The sequence below is a fragment of the Ptychodera flava genome (genome assembly GCF_041260155.1).
Source record: "Ptychodera flava strain L36383 chromosome 23 unlocalized genomic scaffold, AS_Pfla_20210202 Scaffold_23__1_contigs__length_28996876_pilon, whole genome shotgun sequence".
Lineage (NCBI taxonomy): Eukaryota > Metazoa > Hemichordata > Enteropneusta > Ptychoderidae > Ptychodera > Ptychodera flava.
Window position 1 is genome coordinate 27,078,595 of NW_027248277.1, and position 9,946 is coordinate 27,088,540.

The 9,946-nt window shown below is 39.4% G+C and overlaps 1 long non-coding RNA gene across 1 annotated transcript; it reads left to right on the top strand.

The window, feature by feature from the left end:
• Positions 1-1,162: 1,162 nt before the first annotated feature.
• On the top strand, positions 1,163-9,703 carry LOC139123691 (uncharacterized). Its single transcript, XR_011549760.1, has 3 exons — positions 1,163-1,822; positions 3,341-3,739; positions 6,945-9,703. It is a non-coding gene; the product is annotated as an uncharacterized lncRNA (long non-coding RNA).
• Positions 9,704-9,946: the final 243 nt, after the last annotated feature.

The following is a 9,946-nucleotide window of genomic DNA, read 5'->3' on the forward strand; positions in this document are numbered from 1 at the left end:
AACATGTCTCAAAAGGACACTCAATAATTTGGAATTTTTTGCATTGTAATTTCAATTTATTTGCATAGATATGTTTACTTTGCACTGCATTATTTACATGTATTTTGTCGGTATGTTTTTATTTATTTATGCTAATTTATTCATGATGATATTTTTATATCTTGTCCTTTCGTTTTATTATATCATGCAGTCTCATTAGATATTTTGAGTATAAGATTTAATTCAAGCGAGTTTAAGGCTTAGTACATTTGGGTACAGAGTAGGGGAATTCCGGGCAAAGGCGGCTAATGTCTTTTAGCTTCGAGGCGCATAACGTCGTAACTATACATACTTACCGTACTGTACGTTAGCGGTACCGCTTTCAAGGCTGAGGAAATTATAGGTATCCATTTTATCGATTCTGTAGCTGTGGGTCCATAGCTGTGGTGTTTTCAGACGGGATTCCTGCCTTTTACGGGCTGGTTTTGACTTTTACGATTTTAACCCCGCCACCACAAAGTCAAAACAAGCCCGTAAATGCCGTCTGAAAACACTACAGCTATTGACCCACAGCTATAGATTCTGTAGTGTACTATTTGGAATATTCACACTAGAAATTAAATATATAGGTCCTACATCATCTGACTTTGATAATTAAGACCACGGGGGCCTGTTTTCTAAAATTCTGCTCTGTCACACAGTGCCGACATACATGTATACGCCTAGGTTATACGTCTATGAGGCGCGTTAGCGCAGCAGAGCGGAATTTTGGAAAACGGGCGACTGTGGCTAAAACAATTAGTGTTTCGATCGCCCCCGCAATACACAGTTATTCCATCGTCGTAAACTACGCGCCTCTTTACGGCAACAGCTCAGCGCTACCCGTTAATTGCGTAGGTCAGCGGAGCGGAAATTATTGCTCTGGCTCGCGACAATTTCATGGTAAGTTTTTTTGAAGTCGTGAAAAACTTAGATAAAATTTAAAAGCTGTGAAAAATTAGATAAACCTTCGCCTGAACTTTTGAAAGGCGTAAAAAGTCGGCTGCGCTTTGGGAAACACGCCAACCGCAACTTTTACTCGGTGGTAACTATCTACAGCGCAAAACTCTTTGTGTGAGACAAGGGTAGAACCAATGTGATTAAAATCAGATGTAGAATACGGCGACGTCTTTACTTTCGCGGTATTCTCTTGCTGTCGCCTCTCACCGCGAAAGTATACAGACGTCGCCGTAAGCGTACTCTACACCTTATTTTAATCAGATTTGGGTAGAACTACTAGAAGTGACTCCAAGGCATACATAGTGATTTTAAAAGTTACTGTTCTTGGTGTGACATAGACACTCTCTCTATTTTGTCTGTAGGCCCATTTCTGTTGCGAAGAGAAAAGTGCATTCGTTTTCCGAAAATTCTCATCAAATTTTAGAGATATGATAGGCCTAGCCTAATGATAAATCTTCAAGTTTGTATTCATAATCGAACATTGAGTCATGTAACGATTACTTCATAATATTCATCTTCATTTTTGTCCTGGGAAACAAGCTCATGGCAAGATAAAATTATAATGCTAGAATCGAACACGGTCCGTCTACTTGTGGAGGGACCGTGAATTGAATGACCGGCCAGGTATTGGATTCCAAAGCCCTGGATTTGAAGGTCACAACAACTTGAGGTCAAAGGTCATAATTTGAGCATGCGCTGTTTGAACGTTATTTGTGTTTACACGGAAGCGTTCACACAGCTGATACAAGGTCATTTTGTGGGTCGTGTGCTAAGAAATTGTATTGCTTTTGGAGAAGTGTGCGTTGACAGGTAGCCCCAGTTTACTGAGGTTGAAAGATTGCTGGTATGTACATCATTTGAACCTTTCCTAGCATTACAACGGCGGCGCTGGATGCGGCTTCGTCGCCCGTCCCGTTCAAGGCAAGAGCTCTCTCGATTGCCGAGTGATTGCATCACGAACGCTTTGCTCACCCAGTGCTTCCTAGTGCTGCCATGCTGTATAAGAAGGTCCCAGGTGCATGGAATTGCTAGTGTAGTATACGCAGAGAGAAGGGCCTCTTCTCTCTATATATACTATACTGGCAATTCCATGCATCTGTGGGGAAGCACATATGCTTGCTAGTATAATAAGGCTAGCCCTGCGTACAGGTCTGTGTGTTCCCGGCGTGAGAGGCCGTATCACGCCGGGAACACACAGACCTGTACGCAGAGCTAGTATAAGGCTTACAATGAGCTTAGCGCCTGTAGATTAAATAATCGTATACCGTTATGCGGTAGTCAAGGTAAACCCCCACCCCCAGGGCAAAGTGGGGGGATTTGGAAATTAGTCATGAATTTTGCTAAATGCCTCACTCTCCAGGGAAAGACAATCTGAAAAATCCCCACCTTAGACAAATAAACCCCCACCCAATGGGTTGGGCATTCATAAATTCTCCACTTGTCCATGAAAGTGACTAGGGGGATCAATATGAGGCAATGTGCCCCACCCCCTCAGGCGTAGTTTTATGACAAACACGGCCTAATCCCCGATATTTGCCCCCTATCGATATCGCCCAGAGGATTGCACTGACTGCTGTATTACCATGCATGTAGGTGGTTGAGTCTGTGGTGTGTGTGTGTGTGTGAAATGGTTCTGTAAGTTCATGAAAAGCTACCAGCTGGTTAGCCCTGTGTGCTGTGTGCTACCAACGTGGCGTTGTGGTGGGAAGCCGTACAACGCCTGTATGTATATGCAGGGCTACCAACAGGTAGCCTGGGACCTCTCCTGCAGTCCAGGGTACCCCATACTGCCCCTGGTACTAGATTTGTTCTTGGGAACAGCGCAACAACACCATGACATCATCAAAATTTCAAGACTCTCGCTTACCATATTTCACTTTCAACATTACACATTTAATAATTTTTATCGTAAATAATTTTTCCAATGAGACTGACAATTTAAGATACCAATTCTGTACATTAACAGGTAAATATGCAGGTGAAGACATAGACAACAATGTTTTATGCAATGTTTTGTTTTGTTCTTGCTTTACCGCACTTTCCGAAGTGTGTTGTTATGCAATAAAGTATTATTATTATCAAAATGGTCAAAGTGTCTTGATACTGATAGCTATACGTCAAGCAGGTAAATTTTTTGTGAAATTTACCTCATTGAATAAGCAACTACTTCACGTAAAAAAAAAAGCATGCAGCTAAATCAAAATGTTTTAACCCTTTCACCCCCAGTTCCCTGTATACAGGTCCAACTTTACCATAGAAAACAAGGGATTTGGGACAAACCATGGTGGTGAAAGGGTTAAAGCATATCATAAGGGCCAAAAACTTATTAAAAATATCATTCGTTTTATCTGCTTTATTTCAGGAAAGAGCCGCAATACAACAGTGCTTGGGCGTTTAATATTCAGGAGATGACCTTTGACCTCTTCCTGTGCAGCTGATTTCATTGGTGCATCGCAGCTGTGAAATGGTTGCTAATTGGCTCATTGACTTGCTGTCATGGAATCAATTCCTGGGGTTTGCCTTGCTAGGGTGTTTCTGCTGCGCAGGTGACACTGCCATGCAGTTGCCATGGATATCAAGGAATATGGCGCTGAGTGCGATCGCGGACAATGGCATACATGCCGTGATTGGACTGTGGTGTTGGTCATTGGTGAGTGGACTGCAGAGAATTGATGATGTACTTCAAGCCATTTTGTGTGGTGTCCTGTCAAGTGCTGTGGACTTGGATCACTTCATTGCTGCAAAGTCATTCAATTTGAAAGTAAGGATGGGATAAAATTATTTATTTCAGTAACACCTTAATTTAATTTTATATATCTTTAATGTGCACAAATTTATGTAATGTTAGTAAAATACTGATATATATATATATATATATATATATATATATATATATAGATAGATAGATAGATAGATAGATAGATAGATAGATAGATAGATAGATAGATAGATATACACACATACACAACAGAGTTGATCAGGATAATCTCAATTACATTTCCACTAAAAATTTGTTTCATATAGGCGGCAGAGCCACCTACACTCATCGGGTGGCCGTGATCGTCTGAAGCTGCTGATTGCATATGTTGTTAGGCGGGGAACAATTTCTTTTGTTTTTGTTGGCACCTGTTTGTTTGGTGCACAAAGTTGCATATATTAGTGACTGCATAAGAGAAATTTTCTGCTGTGTCTGCAGGTCGATACTAATTCATTTCTATTGTGGAGGGAACACATTTCTGGATATCTGCTGAGTATGAATTTCTCGTAGCGGCACAGATTGCATTTTTTGTGACATTAGAGTATTGGTTGCAATGCTTTATTATTTTCCAGTCAATCCTGTATCCTGTCTTTGCATCTTTCAGTGACCAAATGTGCTTGCTCAGTTCAGTGCTGTTTCTGTATTTTGTGTTGCGGAATGATAGCATGTTGTTATTATATCCTGTTTTGAATGGAGTCTCCGTCAGGCCAATGTATGTTGTGTGTGTATTGTTGTCTTCTCTGGTGACCGTTGCTTGGTAAACCACGCCCTCGGTGAGGCATTTTCCTGGCAGTGGGCATTTGCTCTTATGTCTGCAGCTCCCATTTGGTGGCGATGGTGGCGGTTGTATTCTTGTTTTCCATTTCTTTGGCAAGTACTGATTTGTTGTGTGAAGTGATGATACTTTGCATGTTTGGCATACAGCTGTAGCTTAGTTTGAGTGTATTCCTGTTGAATATCTTCCTGAGTGGATGATCGTGCCGGAAACATTTGTCGATTAAATGTAGAAATCTGCGCCTGGTGTTGGTGTTGACGCTATTGTTGAACGGTGGGTTGAACCATATGATGTTTCGTGTTCGTGTGCGTTTTCCTAATGCTGTACAGGTTTGAAAGGGAGTTGGTGGTCATAGCAGCTCTTCCTGAGTGCATCTTGGTATGGCGTGATGGCTCATATCCACAAGTTCATGTGATCAAGGCGCTTTACAATTATTATTACCCCTGGTCACTGGACCTAATATAATACCACTCAACTCCCTTTTGAGCAAACAACAGCTCGCATGTGCAGCCAATAAGTGCAGCAGAGCTAAACGCACACTTGCTCAAGGACACAACACCACAGCTCTTTTGCCGCAAAATGAAAGAGTATCAAAGTACAAGTTATAGCATTAATGTTTGCATGATTTTCTTCCGGTATAATGTCTGATATTCACACATTATTTGAGTGATTTCCTTCTCAGCATGGATGATCACAAGTTGCAACAATAATCGGTGTGATCATGGTCCAAACCATGCTGAAATGGAAATATAAAAATAACATTTCATGACATGCAACCACTGACTTCACTGGTAAACAGAAGCGCAACGATAACAAATATTGAAAAGGAAGCCTCGGTAGATTTTGACATACTTAAAATTACAATGGTCAAGGATTCATTAGCATGCTATTGGGCAGACTGATAAAAAACTTGATTTTGATCTTCTCCAGTCTGCTGTTATGCCTTTGGAGACAGTCTCTACGCAACAAATACCTGGCCTTTATACATTAATTACTACAATTACAAATACTTCTATCAAAGACCAGTCACATTCTCAGTACCTTAACCCTGTACCTGCCAGACAGTATGACTTCCCTACCAGCCAACTCTGTGAAAAGCAATACTGAGCAGAAACAATGCGTATTTTCACCCATTTGGCTTGGTCTGTTCCAACAGCTTTTGTCCATAAAATCATGTTTGCAGTATCTGTGATTTCAGGGGCCCTCAAATGTTCATTTTTTTTTGTAAAAATGCACCAAATGGCACATATTGTGCTTCACTACTTTTCACCAACTTTACCTGATGGTGACATATGAACTTGGCAGTTACATTTTCTACCTTAGGGGGTCAGAAAAGTCTCAAGCTGCTGGCCATATAAATTTACAACATACCAGATTCCTGCTGGTAAAACAAGATTACAGAAGTCCAAGTAAAGAGTTTGGTTGTACAGGAATTTTAAACCAGAAATGCCTAAAAAGTTGGAAAAGATACATATGTTTAGCAAGTTTTGCAAACAAACAGAGCTTTTTGCCTTTGAAAGGTTTGTATTCATCAGATCACAGTCACAAACTCTTGCTGTGTGGCTATTTAAACTTTTACCCACAATGCATTGCAATACCTTGCAGTTTGACCCCTCAGCACAAGACAACAGATATTTAAACTGTATTACCAGCGTGTACGGTACCATGGCACATGTCACACATAGCTTCATCTTAATTGCATATTTGTGTAAATTTAGAGAAAGTACTACAGAGCGGAATGTCTGGTATTTGCAAACATTATAGCTCCTTAATGAATTTTTGTTCTATTTGAAATTGATGTCTATTGTCAACATTTTTATTGTTCAGAAACAAGACAGTGTACACTTATCGGTTGTTATGATAAGCTAAAGCAATGACAATAGGGGGAAGATTATTGCCAGGGGTCAAATACTTGGCCTATCAATATCATTCTTTGACAGCACATGTCAAACATCTGAGAAATTAATATATACACATAATTTAAAGATGGGGGAAAAAGTTGATACAGCTAATGACACTGAGCTGTAACAGCTCCACCTTGATGTCAGAATTGCTCAGTCAGGATTCTTATTAGAATGAAAGATCAGTCATTCAAGGACACTCAATACAATCCCCTCCTCTGAGAGGGGGTAGCTTAGAGAGAGCACCCTCGAACGACGGATCTTCCAGTCAATATTTTTATATGGACTTACCCACATAACAGGAATGGATAGTTTTTGCAGAGTGTCATACACTGCATTCAGTTTGCAGCCAAAATTTTCACATGCAATTTACAACATTTTTTCCGCTCGACGTGGATTGATCAGGTGTTTTTTTTCCGAAAAAATTCCAACTCTTCCATTACAGTGCTAGTTCTCATAGCCCATTGTGTATCCGAGCAAAATTGTCCTTCTTTACATTTGCTCATTTTGTTCCATATGTTTCTGTTTACAGGATGCTCTCTCGTTGAAATCAAGACCCCCTTTCCACGCAACAACGCTGATTCCTGTGATAGCGTTCTTTCTCAAGTTATCAATCTATTTACATCCAATGCCGCATCTCCGAAACCTTCCATGGATTTTTTCCGTGGCGTGGTTCTCACATCACATCAGGGACGGTACACGCAGAGGACTGTGGATGTGGCCGTTTGGCAGCACGCCGCCAATACCCTATTGGTTGTATCCCGTAGTAACTATGGCGCTGCCGCTAGTTACCATGGTGATTTTGCAATCAATGGATGGTAGGAAAAGTCGGACATTTGCAACTATTCCTCAACAGCTCGTGTAAGTTTAGATATTATAACAGTGTCTTACTAAAGGTTAGGACTTTAAACCTTCCTCAACAAACAGGAAACAATTCTGTCACCAAATCAAGGATAAAAATCACTAGTCACTGTGCAGAGTTTGGTTCTAGAGAAACAAAGTACCTATCATTTACAGATATTTGAAATTCAAAATGGCAGCTGTCCCTGTCTAATCTCTATGAAAAAAAATTACTTTTTAGAATTTTGAAAAACAACCTATGATGGTGAGCAGTTTTTGTATTTGAAGAGTTTTAAAATGAGTCCCACCCAGTAGTAGATCAGAAAAGAATCTTTAATATTTGATGGTCTGAATATCTCTCCCTGAGGCATATTATTACATGCCTCGTATATTGAACGTCACACACTCCATAGAGTCAATGGTAACTCGTCGATGACGTCACGAGCAGCAAAGTCATCATTGGACTGAAAGTGAACCGGAACTATTTTCATTTGACAACTGCAAGATTTAAAAACGATCAAATTACAACTTTTACTTACGAAATAGTTTTTTTTACAAAATTATACCAAAAAATATATGAATAGCAGTGATTTAAATATATCAATGTGCTGTTGGATGATGAAATTGTTCTATTTTCTACAGATTGTCATATAAAATGGCAATAAGGCATATAATTGTCATTTGTGCATAAACCAAAAAATTTTGAGAGAAAATTTATGTCAGAGAGGCATGTAATATAAATATTATAGCCCAATCAAGGAACTGTACTCTCGGGGCAGGAGACCATTTGCCCTCCTTATGTCGGGCAAATGGTCACTTACCCTCGGGCACATAGTGCCATGTTTAGACTATAATATATATATAATAGTCCAAACATGGCATGAACTGAAGCAAATGTTTTTAGAGCCAAGCATCAAAGATGATATGGTTGCCAGTCTTGGAGTAAGTGAAACTTGAAGTGGTTCTGATTAGCTAGTAGGTAAGGTTTATCACATTTCCATTGACCCATTCATCAGCATGGTTTAACCCAACCCCATTGCACTGCTACATGCAGTCATGTCAGTGTAAGTAGATCATAACTGACATTGACCCATTCATCAGAATGGTTTGACCCAACCCCATTGCACTGCTACATGCAGTCATGTCAGTGTAAGAAGATCATAACTGACATTGACCCATTCATCAGCATGGTTTGACCCAACCCCATTGCACTGCTACATGCAGTCATGTCAGTGTAAGAAGATCATAACTGACATTGACCCATTCATCAGCATGGTTTGACCCAACCCCATTGCACTGCTACATGCAGTCATGTCAGTGTAAGAAGATCATAACTGACATTGACCCATTCATCAGCATGGTTTGACCCAACCCCATTGCACTGCTACATGCAGTCATGTCAGTGTAAGAAGATCTTAACTGACATTGACCCATTCATCAGAATGGTTTGACCCAACCCCATTGCACTGCTACATGCAGTCATGTCAGTGTAAGAAGATCATAACTGACATTGATCCATTCATCAGCATGGTTTGACCCAACCCCATTGCACTGCTACATGCAGTCATTTCAGTGTAAGGTCATAACTGAAATTTTTTGATGAAACTGACTGAGAATAACTTTCATTGGCTAGATTTCAAAACCAAGTGAAATCTTTGCCCAAGACCACTGTTGAACATTTATTGGTCCATGTTTCACATTCATGTTACGACTGCTACAATTACAAAATGACACAACAGTTTGTACATATGACCCTTTTGTACTATGATGATGTACAGAGCAATGGATGGGATAAGGGTTATCCACACTCATAAGGTAGATTGTGCCTCAATTTGGACTGCTACAGTTTTACAATACTTTGCTGACATGCTACTTGTGAGGACTCAATTTTAAACTTGTCAGGAAAATAAAGTATTCACCTTGATTTTGTGAAAATCAAATAATTTCAATTTCCCATGGATTTAAAGGGCTAGTAGCTGTAACCTTTGACATTTTTTTTTATTTCTTTCTTTGTTTAGTACCAAAAGAACTACGGCTGTTTTTGTTTGACTCACCAAAGCATGTTGAGATTCAAAATATTCAGCTTGTACTCTGCATGTACTGTATTTTTTTTGTCAAAAATAATAATTCTAGTCTTTATCAGAATTCAAATGTCAACAATAACAGTGCATTTCACATTTATAGACGCTGTGTTGACAAGCTAGATTGTGATTCAAGATGCTTTTGGAGTAGAACAACAAAGAAACTTGAGTTGACGTTGAAAACAAAAACAGAAAAAATCCATCAAAAGTTACAGTTACCGTGCATTTATCATAAGGATAGCTTCCATTTGAATTTTAAGGAGTATTAATGAGATGATCATACAGTACAGATTTGAGGTCAGGAAGTAATCCTTTGACATCTTAATATTGTTACATTTTACTTAGTTTGTTCCACCACTACACAAATTTGCATGGTGACGCCTGATATTTATTTATTACTGATGATTGGAAAGAGAATCTTTCACAGTTTGCTGGAGGCAAATTTGGAGGAAAAATTAAAATAGTTGTGTTCTTTCATGTTCAAACAATGTACTGACATTATGTGATATTCTTCCAAAGTGACTTTTCATAGTATTAACTTTGCACTGAAATAATAACCATGAAGCTGTGTCAAATTTTGTGTTTACACTGTTTAAACAAACTGACCAATTAC